Here is a 25,857-nt window from a genome sequence, read left to right as displayed (position 1 = left end):
AAATCGCTGCTCAATCCTCCCCCACCCCCACCTGCCACCAACCTCACTGCTGACAGCTTTGCCTCCTTCTTCACAGACAAGGTGGCAATTATCAGCAAACAATTTTGTGATCCCCCCGGTCACAACCTGCTACCCCCCCGAGACAACGGCGCAACTCTCTCCTCGTTCACCCCTCTCTCAGAAGACGAGGTATCCAAACTGATCATTAACAACCGACCCACCACCTCCCCGCTGGACCCCATCCCCTCTAAACTCCTACAAGATATCGCTCCTACGGTAGTCCCACTGATCACATCCGTGATTAATGCCTCACTGTCCTCAGGCGTATTTCCAGCGGCCTTCAAACAAGCCAGAGTTACGCCATTACTGAAAAAAACTATGCTTAACCCCGCCTTGGTTGAAAATTATCGGCCGGTGTCACTGCTTCCCTTCCTCTCGAAAACCATTGAGAGGGCGGTCTCTAAACAAATCACTGACTTCCTCACCCATCACCACCTACTTGACCCAAAGCAATCGGGTTTCAGAAGTGGCCACTCCACCGAAACAGCCTTACTATCTGTCTCAGAAGCCTTAAAAACAGCCAGAGTACGAGGGCAATCATCTGTACTCATCCTTCTCGACTTATCGGCTGCCTTCGATACAGTCAATCACGACATACTCCTAACCACACTCGCTAACATGGGCATTACAGGCTCTGCCCACTCCTGGCTCGAGTCCTACCTCGCTGGACGCTCCTTTAATGTGTCTTGGCAAGGTCGTCTGTCATCGACTCATACCCTCTCCACGGGGGTGCCGCAGGGGTCGGTGCTGGGTCCCCTTCTGTTTGCCATCTACACCACCTCGCTGTCCCATGTTATCCGCTCACACGGCTTCTCCTACCACTGCTATGCCGATGACACACAGCTATACCTGTCGTTCCAGCCGGACGACACCACGGTCTCCGCACGCATCTCCGCCTGTCTCTCTGATCTGTCAACTTGGATGAAAGACCACCATCTCCAGCTTAATCTGTCAAAAACCGAACTCCTGGTCATCCCTGCCCATGAGTCAATCTGCCATGACTTCAACCTGAAAATTGGTACTGTCACTATTACCCCTAACCATGCTGCTAAAAACCTGGGCGTGGTACTAGATGATCGTCTTTCTCTCTCTGAACACATTTCCTCCGTAGCGAGGTCATGTCGCTATGCATTGTACAATATTAGAAAAATCAGACCGTACCTGACCCAATATGCCGCTCAGCTCCTGATACAGGCTACAGTCAGCTCCCGCCTCGATTACTGCAACTCGCTCTTGGCTGGCCTACCTGCTTGCGCGATCAAACCTTTGCAAATGGTCCAGAATGCCGCAGCGCGACTGGTTTTCAATCAACCTAAAAGGTCACATGTCACCCCACTCTTCAGCGACCTGCACTGGCTGCCTGTAGCTGCCAGAATTAAACACAAAGCTCTGACGCTAGCCTACAAAACCGTCTCAGGATCTGCCCCTGCCTATCTCAGCGTCTTACTAAAGGCTCACATCCCAACCAGGGCGTTACGCTCCGCTCATACAAACCGTCTAGTTGTACCCTCGCCTCTCGCAAAGCGAGGTCACTCTAAACTCTTCTCTGTGGTCGTCCCCAAATGGTGGAATGACCTACCAACGGCTACTAGAACAGCAACATCCCTTTCGACCTTTAAAAAACTTGTAAAAACCTTTCTGTTTCGAGAATGCTTCCCTGCCTAACAAAACTAACAAAACTAACAACTACTCTGTGCTCCTTTACACCTTTCTCAGCTTATGTCCTCCTCTGTAAGTCGCTTTGGATAAAAGCGTCTGCTAAATGCAATGTAATGTAATGTAATCCACAAATATTAATATTGCACAAAATACTGGATCCTGGAAAATATGTTGGATGAACATAAACCTGGTTATTCATGAAAGCAGCTCTGAAGAGTTCTCACTGTTAATTCACCAGTATTAACCTCTTGATGTGTCCTGGATGGTAATGGCTTCATATAACTGCTCTTGCATCACTGTAGCATAGCACAACCACCAGCAAAGCCAACTCAAGTCAACACAACTACAGACCATCGATTATTTATTGTTAATAAAATATGCCTGTGTTTATCCACCAACTCATCCTGTTTCCTATCATCCAGCCTGCATAATGATATTCACTCTTCCTTGCTCTTGGCTAGCTTATCCATGTGTGTCCCATTATTTTCATATTTCCTTAGACTGAGGCTTCATATCAATCAAACCTGTGACTCTCCATGCTGGATCTGTCCAAATTATTTTAAAAACCAAACTAACAGAAAGCAAAATAATGCATGAGTATAACTGCATTCAGCTAGCCAGGCCTGTCTGGTGCACCTCCCTTTTGATTTGGGCCCAACTCCAATTCCTCCATCGCTCAGCTCAATGCTGATGAGACCGAGTTATTAGTCACAGGTCAAGATTTTAAACAGTCTCAGATCTTTGTCCCGTTCCAAAACTCAGCATTGCAGAAGCCTAGTTATATTATTACTGTCATTATTACTACCATATCTATTACTGTAATCATTTTATCATTTATTGTAATTCATTGTCATTTTATCAGTCATTGTAATTGTACAATATGTTTGTGTTGATTTTTCCTGTACACGTGACATCCATTGCACGTCTGTCCGTCCTGGGAGAGGGATCCCTCCTCTGTGGCTCTTCCTGAAGTTTCTTCCACCTTTTTTCCCTGTTAAAGGTTTTTTGTGGGCAAGTTTTTCCTCACTTGAACCGAGGGTCTAAGGACAGAGGGTGTCACTCCCTGTACAGATTGTAAAGCCCTCTGAGGCAAATGTACTTTGTGACTTTGGGCTATACAAATAAAATTGATTTGCTTTTACCGTCTCTTTTCAAAGATCAGATCATTTGTGTCTGCTAAAAATCTGTAAATTGACTTCATGACCAGTAGAGATTACTGTAATTCTTTCCTTTCTGGCATTTGTAAAAAATCTTTAGTTGAACTTTTAGTCCCCATATGTTCCTTTTTGCACCCTGACACCCTCAGATGCTTCCTTCCTGGTTGTTCCATACATAAGGGTGACAGAGCAATAATCATACTAATACTCCATAATACATCAACTAATACTAATAAACTTATTATTATTATTATTATTATTATTATTATTATTATCATTATTATCATTATTATTATTGGAAGCCCCTTGTCCCAGTTTTCATTCAGGCAGAGGAGGTACAGTTTGTGGACTTGATGGTGTTAAGCGAGAATTATTAACAGTAATAGCTGTAAAAACAAAATGTGATTTACTGTTAAGGACACACACACATACACACAACATGGGATTTTCCACTGAACTCTACAGACACTGGGGAGTGTGGCTGCAAGTGTTAAAAACATGCTTTTGGATTTACGTATACTGCTCAGTGCTCCTCATGTTCTATCATGTCTAGTTAAGTACAGATCTGCAATACATGTGTGGCCGGGGCTTTAGCTTCTAGTTTAGTTCTTGTGGCTCAATAGTTCTTGCATTATTTGGTTCAAAAGTGTTATACTACAAGACCAGGTGTGACATCAGCATTTTGACCACTAGTGTTATCATATCAACCCTTCTGAAATTAATCTAAAAATGAACCTAGTATTGTGCCATTGCTATGTTGACTACACACTGGGTCAATTTTAACCCAATGTTTTTCAGTGTGTATCTTGAATATAGTTACCAGATATCCGTTACCATAATTAATAATCCATGCCTTCCATGACTTCCTGACCTAACGGATCCAAACTTCCACCTGTACAAAATAAACATCAAAATAGCAGGCAGATTGCTGCTCAACTCACTGAACAAACTGATGTAACCCAGAGAATGAACTCTGGTCATTAATCTTCGGCAATGATGGCTTTATTTGATAGTGACAGCAGAGAGACAGATGGGAAACATGGGCACAGAGAAAGACAACATGAAACAGAGGTCCAGGCTGGCACAGAACTGGGGACATTGAGGTTATTTGGTATGCACCATTACTTCTAAGTGAGGCCAGTTTGGACACTTAGAAGGTCCTCTGAAGGCTGTGCTTTTATTGGGTGCTTCCTCTCACGGAGAGGTCAGTAGACTCCTAGATATACACAGCAATGTGTGCCATGGTCAAAACATTTGTGTGTGTGTACAGGACGACCTTCTGAGTGCAGCCCCTCTTATTGATCCAAGCAGCTGCTCTCCTATCAACTCAACATACTGCTGATTAAGTCCTCATCAGAATCATGGTAATATGGACTATTGATCGTGGAACAGAATTACAGACTACACACAAGGACATTCAGTGTCTGACAAAACAAAGGATTGTCAATTGATTTGTTTTGTCTTCCTAGCCTGTAATATATTCTATATACTGATGTAGTCTGTCTCTTCATATATGTCTCAAGTGTGACAGGAATATGGAGAACTGTCAGTTTTACCAAACATTGTTGAGAATTTGCTTTTACAAAAAGAAAAAGAAAACCTGCGTGGAGTAGAGAGCATGTGGCATGTGTTGCGGCCTTTCTCTCCATCTTCTTCTCCATGACCACATCAAGAGCAGGAAAAATGCAGAGAGCACACTGAGAAAGAGAAACCTCCCATCACAAACTGTTTTACATATTTGTGTTTGCTGCATGGTTACAGCGTGCAGGAGTGTGCCGTGTGTTCTTACGCTCTGGTCTTGGTCACAACTCGGTCTTGATTTAGGTGGTCTTGACTACAATACTGCTATATACTGTTTGGTCGTGGTCTTGACGTGTCTTGGTCTGGTCTCGGTCTCTTTGTCTTGACTTGGTGTTAAACCTTCAAAGTCTTGGTCTGGTCTCTGTCTTGATACACTTTAGTCTTGTCATAGTCATAGTCACAACTTAGTCTGGGTTTAGGTGGTCTTTACTTGGTCTTGGTCTAGGTCTCAACCCCTCTAAGTATTGGTCTTGACTTGGCTTTATACCCTCAAAGTCTAGATATTTTCTCTGTCTCGATACACTCAGGTCCTGGTCTTGACTTGGTGTCGGTTTAGGTGGCACCTCATACTTTTTGGCATTTTGCCCAGTACATTCTGCCTCTTTTGCTCTCCACACAAACTGTTAGAACAAAAGCTGCTCAAACATTAACATCAATATTACTCAGACTACAAATAGTAACCAGACTACTTGTGGTGCCAAAATCTTGGTCTCTCAATCATATGCAGCTCTTCTTTTAGAGATTAGGTCACTTCCTGAACTCTCTTGAACTTGCAGATTAATTTCAAACACAATATGTTATGATGCACTAAAGTTAAGCAAGATATGAGATGAATAGATCTACCATAGGCTTGTGTTTTCCACAGTCACAGCTAGACAGCCCAGAATGCCTTTGGCGTGCCCACTTCCTCCCATGGTACCCTCAACTCATGTATGATTGGTCCTGCTGCCTTTCATCTTAGCCTAGGCCTTCATCAGTGTGTGTGAGCATGTGTGAGGCTTGTTCTCTGCTCTTGCCAGTTTTGTGTGGAGTGACGAGGCCTTCATCAGTGTGTGTGAGCATGTGTGAGGCTTGTTCTCTGCTCTTGCCAGTTTTGTGTGTGTGAAGAGGTGCAGAGACTCATCAGCATCTTTACACTCTGTTTCTTCTGTCTTTTCACCACATTAGAGAGGTCTGTTGAGAGAGATTGTTATGAACTGTTTACCACTTTTTAAAGGTGATTTGAGGGTGACTATGTATGTGTATGACTTGATTGAATGATTTTTCTACTCAAAATAAAATATTAAAAAACATTTTTTCCAGGCACACTTTGACAACAGAAGCTATAGAATCACAGATTTGGACTACACTAATCCACTTCCTGTCCCAGGAGATTGTGATTTCCTGTACTGGGACTCATCAACTTCTAGGCTGGACTATTGTAACTCTTTGTTATCAGGCTGCTCCAATAAGTCTCTTAGGACTTTGCAGTTAATTCAGAATGCTGCTGCACGTGTTCTGACAGGAACCAAGATCAGAGATCACATCTCTCCCATTTTGGCTTCCTTGCATTGGCTGCCTATTAAATCTAAAGTAGAATTTAAAATTCTTCTCCTTACTTACAAAGCTCTTCATGGTCAGGCACCATCATATCTAAAAGAGCTCATAGTACCTTACTACCCCTCTAGAACACTGCGCTCTCAGGACGCTGGGTTCCTTGTGGTTCCTATAGTTTCCAAAAGTAGATTGGGAGCCAGAGCTTTCAGCTATCAGGCTCCTCTTCTGTGGAACAAACTACCATTCTGGGTGCTGGAGGCAGACATGGTCAACACTTTTAAGAGTAGACTTAAGACTTTCCTCTTTGATAAAGCCTATAGTTAGGGCTGGCTCAGGTCATCCCTTAGCTATTGTGATTCATTGTCATTTTGTCAGTCATTGTAATTACAATATGTTTGTGTTGATTTGTCCTGTACACGTGACATCCATTGCACGTCTGTCCGTCCTGGGAGAGGGATCCCTGCTCTGTGGCTCTTCCTGAGGTTTCTTCCACCTTTTTTCCCTGTTAAAGGTTTTTTGTGGGCAAGTTTTTGCTCACTCGAACCGAGGGTCTAAGGACAGAGGGTGTCACTCCCTGTACAGATTGTAAAGCCCTCTGAGGCAAATATACTTTGTGTCTTTGGGCTATACAAATAAAATTGATTTGATTTGATTTGATCAACAACCAACAATGATTATAGTTCTACTTTATGTCGACTCAAGTCTTTCATTTAACAAAAGCAGGAGGCCACTATAATAGAAAAAGAATCCATTACAAGTTCAACTGGATTCATTTTTACTGACAACATGATGACATGTGACAGGTGTAAATAATACTAGTACTGGCTCACAGAACAGAGCAATGTTATTTCCTTAAATTCAGTTTATTCAGAGAAGGGACAGTTTAAATGAATACGCAAATATCAAGAGACTCTTTTTCATATATATTCGCTTGCCAAGATTGAAGTTGAAGATTGAAGTAACTCTTACTACTGCTTCTATGATGGGTGTAAACATCTGCCGTAAAATAAAGCAATGTTATTACTCATGTATGACTTCATGTATGTCTGTCTGTGTGGCTCATGTTACAAACTTCAGCTGCAGCTGCAGGACAGGACTCACCAATATGATGCAACTCGGCTGGTGACAATAGCAGCAAATCTGGCTGTTATGATCATTAGTAAGTAAAAACTCTCAATGTGATAAAAATGATTGAAATTTACATGGGACACGTGTGAATGGTGCATTTCAGTGGTGGTGTTCTGTTATTCTATTTTATTTTATTTGCTGAATGTGCACTCAAAAAACAAAAAAAAGTAACCAAGAATTGCAAAAAATCGGCTAAAATCAAAAAGGTCTTTACTGTAATGTTAAAATACTTAATTAAATGTGTTATTTGTTTAATTTGTTCAATTCCACACAATCATGAACTTTATAACTTTACTGAACTGTACATAACATGCACAGACAGTTCCACTGTGCCATGGCTAATGAGTAAATACTATCTGTTAGTTGTTAACTGTTCCTGTAATGATGATGATGATGATGATGATGAGCTGATACACATTGACACTTCGAGCATAGTACTGATTCAGAGTTTATAGCTCACTTGACTGATGACAAATACTTTAATATGAACAACTGAATGGAATTAGCTAAGGCCTTTGCAATATGCCACTTTTTGGAGCAGCATATGTGCAGCTAATGAGTATTCAGGTCAGGTGGCCAAATGGAGCCCAGTCCTGGACTGTCAGTCTGATGTCCATCTCCTCATTCACCTGCTAATAGGATCAAAAACAGGAGGGTCATGGCTGGGCCACCAGCAGGGCGTAGGCTAATGCTGAACGTGCGCCACCCTTGTCCATCTGCCTCAGATGGACCGCTGAACCTGTCCTTGAGGTGTGATATATATAATCTATATATATATATAGTTATGGCGTTCATGAATTAAACCTTTGAATATATGGAATGAAACTTTGAATATATGGAGTGAACTTTGAATATATTGAATGAAACTTTGAATATATTGAATGAAACCTTGAATATATGGAATAAAACTTTGAATATATTGAATGAAACCCTGAATATATTGAATGAAACCTTGAATATATGGAATAAAACTTTGAATATATTGAATGAAACCCTGAATATATTGAATGAAACCTTGAATATATTGAATGAAACTTCACTGACGTCAGACTTAGCGGCAGTGCCTGCAGCCATCTTGTGTAACAGTCTGTAAAAGCGAAAGACAATGAGTCAGGCTGCCCGCAAACTAGTTGCAGCGAGTTGCAGTTACTAGTTGCAGTTTCGCCATAATCTCATTATGCATTTGTCTGTCTGTCCACAGTCTGCTGTGTGAGTAACGTACCAAAGCTGACAATGTGTAGCGGATCATAAAATATGTTCAATACTAAACTAAATATTCACCCTGCATTGGTCTATGAGTGTGGGAGATGCTTATTGTATCTAAACAATATATGAAGAGCTTCTCTTTCAGTTCATGAAATCCCTGTAGCCGCAGCAGCTTCTCCAGTCCCAGAGAAGTGTCGCGTCAGAGAGCAGTGCCATTACGCATGGCCATTCACTGTGTTTTACCTTCATTAAATCACCTGAAAACTATATCAAGCTAACCATACAGTGTCTTGGGCCCTTTCTTCTGTACGGGTGGAGTACACTGGGTGTTGTGGGGCACTCCTGTGAGGTTGAAGGCATGCTGAGGTTGGCCTGATAAACAGCTGCCTGGCCTGTTTTATGTCTGCCACGATTAAAAAGGGAGCGAACTTCCTTGTCAGGAAAACGGTACTGATCAGGGGTATCGGGGGGATTTTGGCCCGTACACGCAGTGTTAATGATGTCCGAGATTGTGAGCAGACTGACTCGTTGTCACTCACTTTTCGCTATAGCATCCACACGTTACACAAGATGCCGTGAAGTCTGACGTCAGTCAAGTTTCATTTAATATATTCAAAGTTTCATTCAATATATTCAAGGTTCACTCCATATATTCAAAGTTTTATTCAATATATTCAAGGTTTCATTCACATATATTCAAAGGTTTAATTTCCTGAAGGCAATGCCATAAAAAAAAAAAAATTATATATATATTATAATTGCATCATTGTTATCAGTCCTGAGAACATTTTTCATCATTGTGATCTTGGGCTGCAGTGGCTAAGGTCCTTTGTCTCAAGTCCATTGTTTAAGATGAATGTGGATGTTATGATGCAAACCCCGAGGTGAACATTTACTTGTGCAAAGTGACTTTCTGATTAAACTTTGACTGACTGGACTGAATCAGTCATCAATAAATCAATAAAAACATGAAGGCAGCAGTGGACTTTCACTTTAATGATCTGCAAGACTCATAGACACACATTACTTCCACTAAAGTAGTTGGTGACAATATAAAACCTCAAAAGCAGTAACAGTTGCAATCTGCTATAAAATAGAAAGAAGAAGAAACAGCTATGCATGGCTGCTAATCACGCAGAGCCAGAAGGGAGGAGGAGATCTGATCTAATTCCCTTTGAGCACAATGGTTTGAGCTAATGGCTGGCAGTGTATTTCACATTGTGAAAACTGATCTACTTTCTAAAACAAAGAATCACATAATATTAAAGATGTGTTGTTGTTTTGTTTTTTTTTGCTTTCATGGTTTGTTCAATTTAAACTTTTTCTACTAGTTGATAATTATTTACACTCTCATTGCCTGGTGTTTAATCGGCTATTACCAAAGTTTGTTTTTCAACTTCAATAATAGTTTTGAAGATGATAAGAAATCTTGCTGAAACACACACAAGCAGGGTTTTAGAAATCAATTAAAATAACCTGAGTAACTTTTATCACTGTAGCTAATAGGTGTAATTTCTGGATGAGCTCTTGAAATCAGGTGACAAAGTATAAAGAGCTATGTCCAATGAAAACCTCCTGCTCATCATGACCCAGACTTTCCACATCCCACTGCCTTCTGTATCACACAGTGAACGTGTCAAATATGAATGAACTAAAATCAAAACTTATCTACAGCATTAACCTCGTTAAGAGGACAGGTTTAAAGTTCTTCATGTCAGTTTGGCTTTTCAGTTTGAAATCTCAAATCACTATCAGTCAGACAATGGCCAGAGGAAACAGCATCTGTGTTGATTAGAGGGAACTCATATAATAATGAGCACATTTTGTATTACAACAATATACAGTTGAATAGTTTTTGTTTGCTATTGCCACAAGTGTTATTCACTATTTATGATGAAAACAAACATCGTTGTCTTGAAAAGCTTGGTCATTCGTAAATATGAAATAATCTAAATTTTTGCCATGTTTTTTAATATTGTAGATACTATATAGATATTATAATATATTATATTTATAGATATTATAAATAGATACACTTACAGTAATATCATTCTAATGGTTGTACATGTCAGTATCTTTTCAGGCCCAATAAACATCACCATATGGAAGAAGAGAAGAAGAGCAGCAATGCACAAGCTTGTCATAGTGTCAGCTATAAAACAATAGCTCATATAGATACACGAGGCTGTGGCTCGCAGGCAGAGCGGGTCGTCCACTAATCAGATGATCGGCGGTTCGATCCCCGGCTCCTGCGGTCTGCATGTCGAAGTGTCACTGAACCCCAAATTGCTCCCGACTGTGCCATCGGTGTGTGAATGTGTATGAATTGTTAGATCCGCAAACTGATGAGCAGTTGGCACCTTGCATGGTAGCCAATGCCATCAGTGTATGAATGTGTGTGAATGGGGTGAATGAGATATGTAGTGTAGAGCGCTTTGAGTGGTCGGAAGACTAGAAAGGCGCTATATAAGTACAGACCATTTACCATTTAACCTGCTGAGAACTGGAGACACACAGTGATACAGTATGCTGACATGCTTTAATCATCACAAACATAAGCAGGAATCCATCAGATGGCATTAATGCATCACGCTGGGTGGATATTAGTTGTTGATCTAAATGACAAATCAAAGGACAGAGATTTTTTAATTAGTAGTATCAGAGGATGAAATAAGTGTGGCTGGATAGTCTGTCTCTGGGTGATGCAGTTATTAAAGTAAACCCCCGTTATAGTTAGTCAAGCGTGGGACCACAGATGCTGTATGTATTGATTATCACACATCTATCAATTCAGCTGTGTTTTGTGACCTGTACAGACAAGACAGACACATTTACATAGATATGATCAGACAGATCAACGTAAAGTTTGGAGGACTGTAGACTTAGATATATGGTAGAGAAAAGATAATAACAGTGTGAAATAAATCTAATCATAATTAAAATAAAACAAATTAATTATATAATAATAACTATTATAAATAATTGTTTTTATAGTTACTTATTTAGCTTCATTAAGATTAGTGTTACTTTACAATTCACTCACACTACTTCCATGATAACCATAATTATTCATTAAATATTCTATTCTTATTGTTTTACACAATTTTGAACTGAACAAATTATAAGTATAAGTATATACTTTCATTATATGTGATGATCAAATTGAACTGAATTGAATCAAAGAGATTAGCTTTACGAACAAAAGATCCTGAAGTTTTAGGCCTGACAAGTGAAATGAGGAATGATTACGATGAAAACAAAATACCACATTAATCTTCATGAAACAGATAAAACAGGATCATTTTGATCACACTGAATTTCCATTAATTTCTCTTTCTTTAGTCATCACAAGTCATTCAGAGTCATAGATGTTGACAGCTTCCACTTGTGCTAACATTAAGGTCATATTCAGACCAAATCAGGCATTGTGGTGATTGGGTGTAGGTGTTATGAACGAAACCACTATGACATAATCAGAAAAGAACTTTATTTCCCTTATTCAACAGATTTATCACTACCGGTGCTACCTCACTCTTATGGCCAAGACAATAAAAAGACAAGGTCCATGAAGTTATGGCACTATGTGTTATTATAGTAAGTAAGGTCATCTTTAATCAGGAGAGAAAATAGTTATTTCTGAAGAAAACACTATTATTTCTTTGTGATCATGAGGTGCTCTCAGTTGCTGTACTTAATATCAAATGTGGAGACAAAAAGATTCTCAGATTACAATTCATTCAACAGACTTTATATGTAAGAACATTACATAATACTTGAGCCAAATGTAAGTTGAGTTTGGTCATCGGATGTACCGTCATGCTGGTATATTGTAGTTTCTGGTCCATATGGTGGCAGAAGCCAGGAAACAAGCTCACAGGATTAACCCAGCAATTAGAATAATACATGGCTAATGAACCCAGTAGTCTATGATTATGGTTTTAGCTAAGTGAGAGACAAAGAGATGAGAGAGCTAATTCAAGTTGGGCTGGTCAATTGTTTATACCCAATTGTTTGGGCTGAGAGACAGTGGCCCTCGCCTTGTTGCCTATTCAAGGCTTCAGCAGTAAATACGAGGCGTGGATGTTTGAAAACTGAGGTAAAAGACTGTACAGAAGTAAAGATATAAGATTATTTGTATTCTGACAAATATAGACATTTTAAGAATGTTTACATCATACATACATATGGCCATATGGAGTCATTAGCCATGACAAGACATTAGATATATATACAAGCAAATTGGGCAGTGTTTGAAGATGTTTTTCTTTAAATCATCACCTCCTTCTGCACCCGATCAAGCACCAAACTATACATTATGCTAATGAGACGTCAGCATATAAGGCTGAGCAGCAGTAGTCCATGAATATAGTGATAGTTTCATTGTTAGTTTAAAGAAAAGAAGAGGCCAGCACCAGCAAGTCATTGTTCTACAGGAGACATAGAATACATAAAGTTTGCTATGATGCAGCTAAATGATTCTGATCTGCTGTGCCAGAAAAATGTGGCCCCTGATTTGCATTATCTTGGATCTGGCCTGAGTGCAGCTGCTGTTGGGTTATGTAATATGATGCCCCATATGCTCCACATGACTAATTAGACTATACAAAAGGAGGGAGCGTTAGGATAAGGCGAAAGGGAGCAGAAGGAGGTTGAAGGACAATGATGAGTAGGGTAAGAAGACGGGACAAGTTTTGGGAGATAAGGATTAGAAAGAAGGAGATTAAATAGAAAGAACACTATCATTAGTTCCTGTTTCTTCCGTTTATATCAACAAGTGTGGTCAGCCTTGCAGCCTGTGTATCCTTGTTTCCGTCTCCACTGTTCTCCAATCAATTCAAATTGATTCTGATAGCTCTGGGCTTTGACCTACTTTGAAGAACAATAGCCCCCCACAGCAGCTTGGGACATTCTGATAGTTTAGAGGTCACCCAGGCTTGGATGGAGTGGGCTAGGGTGGGGTGCAGCCTAACCCCTTCATCCTTTTAGAGGCGCACACCATCCCTTTGACCCCAAGCGACAAAGACTGTAAAGGGTCAAAACAAGCAGATCCCAGGAGTGTCCAGACAATGCTGCGCTCTACCAGCTGCCTCCTCACCTCTATCCATGTACAGTCACAACAGCCATACAGCTTTGGATGTGTTTATCTTCCTTGTATGGCCTCCATACAGAACTCAGATTTATCCATGTCGAGCTGTAGACTTCCAGTGACTTGAAACTCTGGCAAGCTACATAAGGGACTCTCGTGATTCTGGTGGACTGCAGGACTTAATAAAGGACCTAATAAATCAAATTCTGATAAAATTAAGTTATTATATATAAGATATATTATAAGATATTTCTGGAAAACATATTTCATAGCTGTTCCTTTTGTAATGATATGATGTGGATAAGAAAAAGTCTTTTTGGACAGGGCTGGATGTTGGGTGTGATCCAGCAATAGTTCGGCTGTTGACCTGCTATGATCAGGTAGGTGGCAGAAGCTAACTTAGCGTGAATTCAGACCGGAACAGGCTCACAACCCTATGCAATGGTGGTGGTGAGGAGGATGAGTGGGGCTGAGGTTGGTTGCTGGAGGAAATCAGAAAATAACTTTTTATTTCTCTGATGACTTTATCGAGACTGGCTCTCTCTCCCTCTCAAACCATCGGACACAAATCAAATTAAACTTCTTCTTAAATTGAAAGTCATACTGAAATTTAGAAGCTGGGAACACATAATATTTTCTTTTTATTATTTATTATTGATAAATAAACAAAGCCAAAACACAACAGGTAGAGTATAAGAGTTTAGTTCAGTTTTAGAGACATTTCAGGCTGAATGTGGAGGGTTTACCCGATCTGAGTGTCTGACTGGTGGCCGGAGCATGATGTCAGGCTCCATTTTTCCAAAAATCTGATCTGGCTAAACTTCTCCCAGTTTTACTGAATGGATTTTCACTGACACTGAGATCTCCAATTCAATACTAAAACATAGACCACTAAAGCCTCTCCATATTGTTTCTCGGGACTTCCTGAACCTGCATGGCTGTTTGTTTCTATGTGACATAAAAACATTTGAGTGATTCTGAAACAGCAAGGCTGTCGTGTCATATTATCTGCTTAATCTACAGATCCCATATCCTCAGCTGTATATCAGCAGGAAACTGTATCCAAACAGGCAATGCTTTCTCTCTCATTGAGACTGAAATAATGAGTCACATTCTGGCCCACAACCAGCTACACACTGTTGAGATCAATGCATCCTGAAATGGTAGGAAGTGACACACAAACACACACACAGGATGCATAGGGGGGACACTCTGCACCGGATGGTTCGAAGAGACGCCCTTCATAAGAATGGAAATGCAGAGAAGGAAAAGAAAAAGTCAGACAGTGACAGAAAAGCACCTAAAACAGTGTAGAAGAGTATAAACAGACAAAACAGCCACAGGTGATACATAAACATGCAATCAGTGGAAAGGGATTGTGTTGCAGAGATTAGGTTATCACTTATAATTTCTTTTGGGGCAGCTGATAAATGTGGAAAAAGACACCTATTGGGATAATAATCCCAGTTCCACTGCACAGGGACAACATGATAAATAATTCCAAAAGGAATTGTGTCATGTCTCAGAAAGGCCAACAGGTACAAGTAGTATTGATTTAAGTATGTCGTTTAGGCTAATGATTAAGTCTTAAGAAGGTGCTCCTCCTCCTCAACACGCTGAAACGAGCAAGGATATATATTATTATATATTGCAATCCTGTTTCCAGAAAAAAAGTTGTCACGCTGAGTAAATTGTAAATATCATTCAAATATCTTCAATTATATAGCCAAATGTCACATATCACTAATCACAGGGGCTTTGTACACACATGTGCACTTTGCCTTTAGTTTTCCCCTCAGACAGACTTTTAAAGAATGGGGCACGTTCTAGCCAGATACTTTGAAGAACAAATACGGTTACAGAAACAGAGGCTGTGATGAAATGAGGAAGTGACAACTTGTGAGCGTGACACAGAAAACACACTGCTTAGCCCGCACACACACACACTCATTCTTCCTCCATGCTGCCTTTTTATGAATGGAGCTGAGCTGCAGAGTGGAAGTATTTCATTGGCTGAGGGGCAGACCAGTCAGAGCAGACCTTGGGTTGGTCTTCAGGCCATTCAGAAAAAGCCCTGGGCCATTTGTAATCTGTAATGGCTGTATTGTTTAGTGCTAAGATGCCAAACCTATTAGCAATAAGCCATGCTTTAAGTTACCATGAGCAGACATGTTAGTGTTATCATGTTTTACTGTAGTTGCTGTCCCACCTCAGTTAAGCAGAAACGCTTTATCAACAGTAAGCTTATCCAGCTGGGCAGGGACAATGTGGATGAGCCACCACAGATAACACAGAGCTTCTACAGTTGAACAAAAGGCGTGGTAATTATCAGAGAGACATTCTGTGCAAACATCACAGGCTATGATGCATTAGATACACTCTAATGCTGCCTTAAAATGAAAGTGAGTTGACTTTTAGAAGCAGGTGACAGCAGCTGTCAGCGATAAAGGATTTGTTGCCAGTTATTAAAACACACGTGCAGCTCTCTAGGAAGTAGCAAAAATCTGTTTTATCTTCAGTGAATTTGAATGGCGGTTAGACCTAATCATGAAGTCATTGTACTAGAGTCAGCAGCATTAACAACGCTTTATTCTTAACCTCCTCTTCAGTGACTGATAAGTGGGGAAGGTTTCACTTTTGCGTAGATTATTAGAGAGACAGGGTAGGTTTTAAAATACTGAAAGTATCATGATGACATCATCAGTTTTCTGTTTTTTCACAGACCTGACAAAGCTATCCAATGTCAAAGCATATTGTATGATGTTTTCACAGACTGATTAGTCCTCTAAATGCTCAATCAACTCATTTATTATGACTAAAATTGATGGAATGACTCTTTGCATGAAAATAAGCAAAAGTGGCCATTCAGATCTAAAACAGCCCTTCATTAAAAGAAGGCAGGGGAGCTGTGTTGGTGGGCGTGTGGTTTAAGGCACCAGTGACACAATGAAATATAATTCAGGAAGTCCAGTTTGAGTGAGTGATCACAGTAGGGACGCTTTCCTTTAGGCAAACAGTAGAAACGCAGTGCTCATGTTACAAAGTAATCCACCAAGATTGTGCACTTGCATGTATGTGATGGGTCAATAGCATCCGTCACAGCACCTTAACAGATGATGTTGGATGAAACTGCAGTAAAAGTTGAGTCAGGTTCAACTTTGTTGCCAGAGCTTGCCTTGACAGCCCTGCTGCTCCACTGGGCTGACCTCATTTAAAAGACATAGAGGACTTATGTTTTTTTTTTTTTATTTATTTACTATAAAAGAGAAGATAACCAAAACTTTCCTTACTATTAGAAATCTCTACTGGCATCAGAAAACATAAACTGAACCAATCACTTGTTACGATGTGTAGCTTTATTCTTGCCTTACACTATGCAACAGCTTTCCATGGGCCCACTACCCATGGGAGGGGTTTACAGAGGGCGTGTGCGCAGAGAGTTGGGCGGCAGTCGGAGGCAGGGACCCTGGCGGTCCGACCCCTGGCTGCAGAAGCTGGCTCTGGGGACATGGAACGTCACCTCTCTGGCGGGGAAGGAGCCTGAGCTGGTGCGCGAGGTCGAGAGGTACCGGCTAGATATAGTCGGGCTCGCTCCGACGCACAGCATGGGCTCCGGAACCATTTCCAGTTTCCTTGAGAGGGGTTGGACGCTCTACTACTCTGGACTTGCCTCCGGTGAGAGGCGCAGAGCAGGGGTGGGAATGCTTGTTTCCCCCCGGCTCGGCGCCTGTACGTTGGGGTTCACCCCGGTGGACGAGAGGGTAGCCTCCCTTCGCCTTCGGGTGGGGTCCTGACTGTTGTCTGTGCTTATGCGCCGAATGGCAGTTCGGAGTACCCACCCTTTTTGGAGTCTTTGGAGAGAGTGCTAGAGAGCGCTCCCTCTGGGGACTCCCTGCTGACCGGAGCTGTGGCCGTAAGGTGGTCAGTGGCTGTCGTGGCGGCGGCCCCCGAACCTGCTGGTGGACAGGATGCCGTCAAGCTGAAGAAGAAGACCTACAGAACCTTTTTGGCCTGTGGGACTCCTGAAGCAGCTGACGGGTATCGACGTGCCAAGCGGAGCGCGGTCTGCCTCTGGACTGGCAGACTGGGGTGGTGGTTCCCCTCTTCAAAAAGGGGGACCGGAGGGTGTTCTCCAACTATAGGGGGATCACACTCCTCAGCCTCCCCGGGAAGGTCTTTTCGGGGATCCTGGAGAGGAGGGTCCGCAAGATTATCGAATCTCAGATTCAGGAGGAGCAGTGTGGTTTTTGTCCTGGTCGTGGAACTGTGAACCAGCTCTATACCCTTAGCGCGGTCCTGGAGGGTGCATGGGAGTTCGCCCAACAAGTCTACATGTGCTTTGTGGACATGGAGAAGGCATCCTCGGGGAGTCCTGTGGGGGGTGCTCCGGGAGTATGGTTCCAGACCCACTAATACGAGTTATACGGTGCCAGAGCTTGGTCCACATTGCCGGCAGTAAGTCGGACTTGTTTCCAGTGGGAGTTGGACTCTGCCACGGCTGCCCTTTGTCACCGGTTCTGTTCATAACTTTTATGGACAGGATTTCTAGGCGCAGCCAGGGTGTTGAGGGGTTGCGGTTCGGTGGCCTCAGGATTGGGTCGCTGATCTGGTCCTGTTGGCTTCATGGGGGGGTGACCTTCCTCTCTCTCTGGAGCGGTTCACTGTCGAGTGTGAAGCGGCTGGGATGAGAATCAACACCTCCAAATCCAAGGCCATGGTTCTTGGCCGGAAAAGGGTGGAGTGCAACCTCTGGGTCGGGGATGAGATCCTGCCCCAAGTGGAGTTGAGGTATCTCGGGGTCTTGTTCATGAGTGAGGGAAGGATGGAGCGGGAGATTGACCGGCACATTGGTGCAGCTTCTGCAGTGATGTGGACTCTGCACCGGTGAAGAAAGAGCTGAGCCGAAAGGCGAAGCTCTCGATTTACCAGTCGATCTACATTCCTACCCTCACCTATGGTCACGAGCTTTGGGTAGTGACCGAAAGAATGAGATTGCGAATACAAGCGGCTGAAATGAGCTTCCTTCGCAGGGTGGCTGGGCTCTCCTTTAGAGATAGAGTGAGAAGCTCAGCCATCCGCGAGGAGCTCAGAGTAGAACCACTGCTCCTCCGTATCGAGAGGAACCAGTTGAGGTGGCTTGGGCATCTAGTGAGGATGCCTCCTAGACGCCTCCCTGGTGAGGTGTTCCGGGCACATCCCCCCGGGGAAGATCCAGGACACGCTGGAGGGACTCTGTCTCTTGGCTGGCCTGGGAACGCCTTGGGGTCCCCCTGGAAGAGCTGGACGTAGTGTCCGGGGAGAGAAAAGTCGGGGCCTCCCTGCTGAAGCTACTGCCCCCGCGACCCGACTAACGGATAAGCGGGAGAAGACGAAATGAAACGAAGCTATGCAACAACAAACAAATGTGCAGCTATAAATTCATTTGCTCTGTCATCATACAATTGTATTTAATTGTATAATGCTAAATACTGAACTGTCACAACAAACCATGTTATCCATTCTGTAGGAAATAAGTTCAAATTGTTTTGTTTTGCATTTTACCCAGAACACAGATGTGTATTAAGTAAGTGTCAAGAAAATATAGTAACACAACACATAAACTTTGGTTTAATTTATACAACATTATGGGCTGGGACAAGCTAACATTCAGAACCAGCTAACATTGATCTCAGTTATGGGATGTTGGTACCACTCAAACTGATTGAAATCATGTGTGAAAAAAAGCCAAAAGCCTGGAGGAGTTCTGCAGAAGCGCCAAATCCACCTGCCCAACCCCCAGTTCCTGCAGAAAGGCAAGGACCACAAGGCAGGGGTCCTCAATGCTTAGGCATTCTATTGGCTACCTATTGAAAGGCAAACAGAGTATTTTAATGCTCAAAGAAATGCGAGTGCTGCTTTGACTCAGCAAACCTATTGGGCCTATAGGCAAAGGAAAAGATGGGTATAAGGGCATTAATGTAGAGCCAAAGGGGTTTGTTCCTACTGAGGGTCTGCTTGGACATCCAACCTGCCCATCAAACAACAGACCATAGTCAAGATTTAGTTATGTTCTTTGGAACACACAACAGTTCATAACATGTGTTGTCAGACCTTGTAGTGAATCAAATATGTTTATATTTGTGTTGACACTTGATGGCACTAACACTTACACACATGAAGCCAGTCATCATAGACAGGGGCTATACATGACATCGTATAAATATGAACAAAACAGATCTCAGATTATCAGACAGTCTCTCTACAAGACAACCTTTGTTGTTCACATGAAAACCGACCTAAATTGTTGTGAAATGAATGTGAAAAAAGGGAGTTTTTTGTCACCTCCTCACTGCTGACTAATTACTGATTGAAGATGGTGTGAATGTTGGAATGGTGGTCTTGGAAAATTACTGACATTGGGGGTTTCTGAAGCTATTTGACCATCTGACAGGCAGGACTGGTGAAGTATACTGTCTTCATATAAAGGTAGAATGGAACCCATGCTTCCATTATACCTTTAAATTATTGTCATCCATTTGTGTTCAGTTTGGCCTGACTCACCACATCATTTGAGCTGAGTTGGGTTGAGATGGGGTTGTTGTTAAAAGAACTGAGAAAAAATGAGGTGTCAGATGTTTTCTGCAGTGTGACTGCATGAGTGTGCAGGGCCATTCCTGGTTCACAATGGGCCTTTGAGGGTTAACTATGGATTGCATGATTGGTTTCTTGTGTACAAGTAAACACAGCCATAGTAGCTGTGAATTTGTCAGCATGCTCCACCAAAGCCAGCAATGCATGGAGAATGAATCGATGATTTGAGGTCATATGCTCTCTTTATTGAACATTATTCAGTTGACCAACAAAGCAGATCAGTGTTGAGTGGATTTCAGATGCCTGTGCGGAAGGCATAGTGATATATGAGTCTAATGACAAACTGGGTACACTGAATACACCAGTTGTGAATGTGTTTCTAGTATGTTCTGCCTTAAGCCCTGAGGTTATTTGCTGCCCTCATGTTCAACCTCCACCCTGTCTGTAGAGCCAAATCACAGCCACATGGCAGAAAGCTTCCACTTCTTTGAAACTCTCAACCTCCACCTCCCCTGAAGTTTACTCTTAAACGCCACTGGCCCTCAATTGTTTGACAGCTTAAACTGTTTTGTCTGAGTCCTGCTACCCTGTGGAGGATCTTTCCTGTGAAAGATTCTTCAGTGAGGTAAAAGATAAGTTCAATCTCAGTATTGATGCTGCTGAATCCAGTCAGGGGGATCCAACATGTTCTAACCAGATCAGATGTGCAGATATGTGCAGGAAGAATAAAAACATCCTTACGGTTTCAGGCAGAACTAAACAAAATCTATAAAATCTGAGAAATAAATCTGAACCTCAGAACCTGGTTTGTCACATTATCATAGTTATTGTTGTTAGTGTAAGTCTGTTTTCACATACAACCTGTTTGGTTAAAATTATTAAAAGTTTTAAAAGCTACGGTCCATTTGCCTGGGTAGTGTAGTTTACTTTCACTGTAGTTTACTTTAATGAAACTGGTAATAAGTTATTTTTTCGTGAGCTCTTTGTGACACCAAAGATCATAAATGTCCACATCAGCATCATTAAGTGCTGCACAAACTTCTGTCAGTCACCAGAATTTGAATTCTCCTATGTGGGCCCTGATGCTGTGATGATGATGATGATGCCGAATGACAGTCCCAAACACTGTTCAATGAACCTGCTACTAGTCAGTCTGTACATCAGAACTATGTCAAACAGAACTCCAAGTGTGAAAGCACCCATATGTGTTTTTATGTGAGTGTGTTTCTGCAACTGCTGTAACTGTGTTTACTCACTGTAAAGAGCAGTTGTCACTTTGCCACATGTATGTTATTGCCACAGGACTCCAGTGAGGCCATATGAGCTGCGCATGCACACACACACACACACACACACACACACACACACACACACACACACACACACACACACACACACACACACACTCAGCTTATGAGATTCCTTTTTGACATAATACATTCATAACACATTAATTTCTATAATTAGATATCTGCACATGAATGCAGAATCTCTAGGCCGTTTGTAGTCAAAGTAGTATTCAGTCACGTTGGAGTGGGCTCCCAATACAATACAATATTGCTTTTTATTAGCTTTTTAGTTATCTGCATTTATAGGCAGATACAGTATCTGTTGATAGAGATGAGCATAAATGTGTCTGCCTTGTCATTCTCACATATCAAATTGTTAATCAAACTGCAGTGAGTGATCTTGGCCTAGATATGATTTTCTGGATATCCACTTTCTACCCCAGAGGCTAAGGTCCGATTCAGAAACTGGGTTGTGGCTGTGTAGGTACAGGCAACAGGGGATACCTGCGACACTCAACACAAAGTTCCTTATAGCTGCTGTTAAAATATGTGTGATATGGAGAAGGTAAACAACAGAATCTCATTGACATATTATTCCCCTTTTTGTATTGAGCAGATTACAGACTTCTGGCACAACTTACCTACCCCCATGGTGCATAGAGAAGGGAAACGGCCTTGATAGGTTAAAACCTGAGCTAAAGAACAGCTTTTTAGCTATGCTAGCCTGGTTATGAAAATCATAATTTCAGTCTGTTGTTTGGTCTGTTGGCCCAATATTGGATAAATGTCATGAAATTAGGTTTAGACATTTGACACAGGATTCATTTTATAATAGAGAAAATTCCTTCAATTTTCTTTCCCACTAGCCACAACTAAGACTTAAATGGTTTTAACATGCGTATACTATTTTGTCTTGTTTCTTCTTTATATTACAAGTGTTGTTGGTGGTTTGACCTCTCAAAAATGTATTTTGCTCCCATAAAATAGATGCATAATTACAGAAGATACACTTGTTAGTCTGACACCACACAAGAGGGGAGACTGCACAACTAGAGTTATTTTTGTTGAGGGCATGTTTGCTCTCCTTTTGTCTGTGCATGTTTGCTCCCACAATCCAAAGACATGCAGGTTATGTGTGAATTGATAAATCTGAATAAATGTATGTGCAAATATCTTCTGTCTGCAGCCCAAAAGTCATCATTATTGATTATGGTTATTTGTACCATCTATTAATTTGTGAATTATTTATAATCTATAAATAGTAAACGGAGGACACAAGCATATCCTTATGATCCTGGACAATTATGTAGAGATCAGTTACAGTTACAGTCACAATCAGTAAATGAATCACGCTCCATGAACATTTTGAACTTCTACATGTAACCACTAATCCTGTGGTTTGTCTGTGGCCATAAAGTACTGACCAAGACCCTCATTTTCAAGCCCCCAACGTAGTGTGAGTGACAGCCATAGACATAAATACATAGACGCCTCATTGAGCAGGTTGGTTCGTTGCTGCGATACGTTAACGCGTCCGCCATATTGGATGTGGCAGATCTGCCCGTAAACTAATACAAGGAAATGGACTGAACTTCATAAAGCGCCTTTCTATAAAGTTCTTTAAGTTAATGTCTCTTATACACCCATTCACACACACACTAATATATCTGGGAAACAAACAGGCACCAAAAACAACGTATGTAACTTTTAAAGTGATGATTATAAATGTTTACTCCTTATGTAAGCACCAAAACAACGTATGTATTTTTCTAATGCTGAGTGTTTACAGCTAATAATGTGTGTAACACTGTTACTGTGACGGTAAATATTGAAATATTTATATTTAACATTTAATCTGTGTCTATAATAACCAGATCCTAAAACATGAGGGTTTTCTGAATAAAGAGCACTAACATTTACATTTAACTGATTTTGATTAATCATCTGTATATATACACACACACACACACACACACACACACACACATATATATATCCCTACTGCAAACAGCAATAAACATGAAATATAAAATAAGTTTAAACAGATCTAAAAGAAAATACATCAAATATAAACAAATACAAATATCAAGTATAAATATGACAAATATAAAAAGATATTCACAGTGTAGATATAGCAGGATAAACAGTGTGAATATATCAAAAATACACACGGAAGGGGGTGCACATTGATGAACATATATTCACGGGGGGCATTGATGAACATACATATCTATACAGCTACACAATTGCAGTCTGTGTATGTGTTTCCAAGTTAAAAGCCTTGGTAAAGAATACTCTTGCACAGCTTTTTCCGTGTGTTGCCATTCTGCAACTTAAGGGTTGCGCACTACTTTGCCACATCCAAAATGCCGGCGACGTTGACGTACGATTCAGCACTCAATGCGGCGTCTACGTATATATGTCTATGGTGACAGCACCCTCTCCAGCATGAATGAACTGAAACAAATTGGGAAATGCACTAGTTTATTTAAACTGCTGTATGGTTACCAAAGTGGGGGTCAGGACCCCCTGGGGGGTTGTTTGGCTAAATGTGTGGTATAAAACATCACAGAAGTTGTAAAAGTAGGATGAACTTGTTTTATTGGTTGGCAGCCAAAGATTCACAGGAACCACTGACAAATCAAGACTGCCAGTACATGAAAATATGCTCTTTTTCTTCATTTAGCTTCACGGCCTCATCTGAGCAAGCTGCAGGTTGGAGGAAGTTGTGAGGAGACTGGATTACTGTCCACACACACAGACACTTTACAAACAGTGGCACACTCACACACCGTCTGCTGAATTTGCATTTAGGGAAGTGGTGTTTTTAGCTCGAAGGTGTAACGCTCTCCAGCTCTAACTGTCATGTTGCTAAAGTAAACAGTCCACATCCGCACCCAGCATGCAGCTGCTCTCACTGTACGACAACACTGTGAATAATATTCATTCAGAGCTGCTGTTCAGGCAGATGTCACAAGATGAATCAGATAAACGACTATTTTAACACAGTTAAGGGCTAGGATTACAACAGTGATGTTTTTAGTGAATAAAGTGTTGGGGCATCACAATCTAACATGCAAACCAGGTTGCTGGTTTGACTCCAGGTGCTTTTGGTGTGTATCATCCTCTTCTAAATGAATTTTGGAATATAAAGAACATCACTGTTCACAGTGTTCACAAAGTATTGCTGTTGTGACAAGATATCAACAACTTAGTAGGCCTGACCGGGCAATCTGATTGGTCAACTAGACATTTAGAATGTATTCAAATCAGTTATTGTTAATTACAACGTTAATACAGGTGTGAAAATGTTGTTTTTGAAGACTAAAGATCGACTAATATGGACTGAAGGGGAATATTTTGTTAAAAAAAAGTGTCAGTAACACTGATAACCAGAAGTAGCAGAGTACGCTTACTATAACCACACTGTCAACACGTAGCTGTTATTACAATAATAACAAGCAATTTTGACTGGGACTGACAGCTGTACTCGTGTCAGTTAGCAAGCTTGTAACAAGCAGGAAAGTTAACATTAGTTAGTTAACATTAAAAAATGACACTAACTTCTTCACTATGCTAAAACTATTGCTAGCATGCTAACTTAGCAACAATTACCATAGCTGGCCAGTTTAGCCATTGTTTACATAAAAAATAGACTTGCTAATGTTACTTACCAGGTGAACAAAGGTTAATACAGCCAGCTAACATTACTTGAGTCAACAATTATTATTATTATTATTGTACAACTTCAACATCTTTGTAGCTTTGCTGTTTTACCATTTCCCCAAAGAGGGTCAAAGGTCAGGATCAAATCCACCAGCATCAGTCATGTAGACATTACAGGTTTCCTGCCTTTAATGGGTGGAGTCGAGTAAAAGTGAAAAAAGGGATAGAAGTCAGGATCTATGAGCAGAAAGTTTCTTGGTTATGGCTGACTAATGTCATTTACTCTAAGTCAGTTGCTTGTGTGCTTGATTTGTACTGGTGCTCGGAAAGACACCAGAAATGCTGTTGATGCTGTGATGAATGAAAAAAAACTTTTAATGTGTACCCTGACCTCAAAAGGAGGAGGAGGATTAAGGCTGTGTCGGCCAGCCCTGCAAAAGGTCCTGCTATCGTCACATTAAGAACCACAAGACCCCCTAACTGAATGAACAGAGCCCAGTTGAAGTGCAAGTACCTCCAGTCCTTGTCCAGTTATCATTTTCATGTGCTCACATGATTTGTTGGGCAGCCTTTCAGAAACTTTTCAGTGTCAGTTGAGGTCCTTAGCAAAAAAAAAAAAAAAAAAAAAAAAAATTCAGAAAACCAGAAATCAGAATGACATTTTTGCTCAGCTATATTTTTCCTCTACCTCTTTTGGTGTGAGATTTGTTTAGGGAAGCATGAGAAGTGGCATTACATTGTAGACTTTCAGACATTTCGTCAGGATCTCACATGATCATGCAAGTTTATGTTAATTTTAACTGACACATATAATCATACACACATAATACATAATACAGTCATAGTGAAATTTGTTTATATGAGGGTAGTGGTATCTCCAGATCACATTTTGAAGGTTTGGAAACAACCACATTTTTAC

This window comes from Larimichthys crocea, chromosome I, assembly GCF_000972845.2.
Source record: "Larimichthys crocea isolate SSNF chromosome I, L_crocea_2.0, whole genome shotgun sequence".
Lineage (NCBI taxonomy): Eukaryota > Metazoa > Chordata > Actinopteri > Sciaenidae > Larimichthys > Larimichthys crocea.
This window is presented reverse-complemented; position numbering follows the sequence as displayed.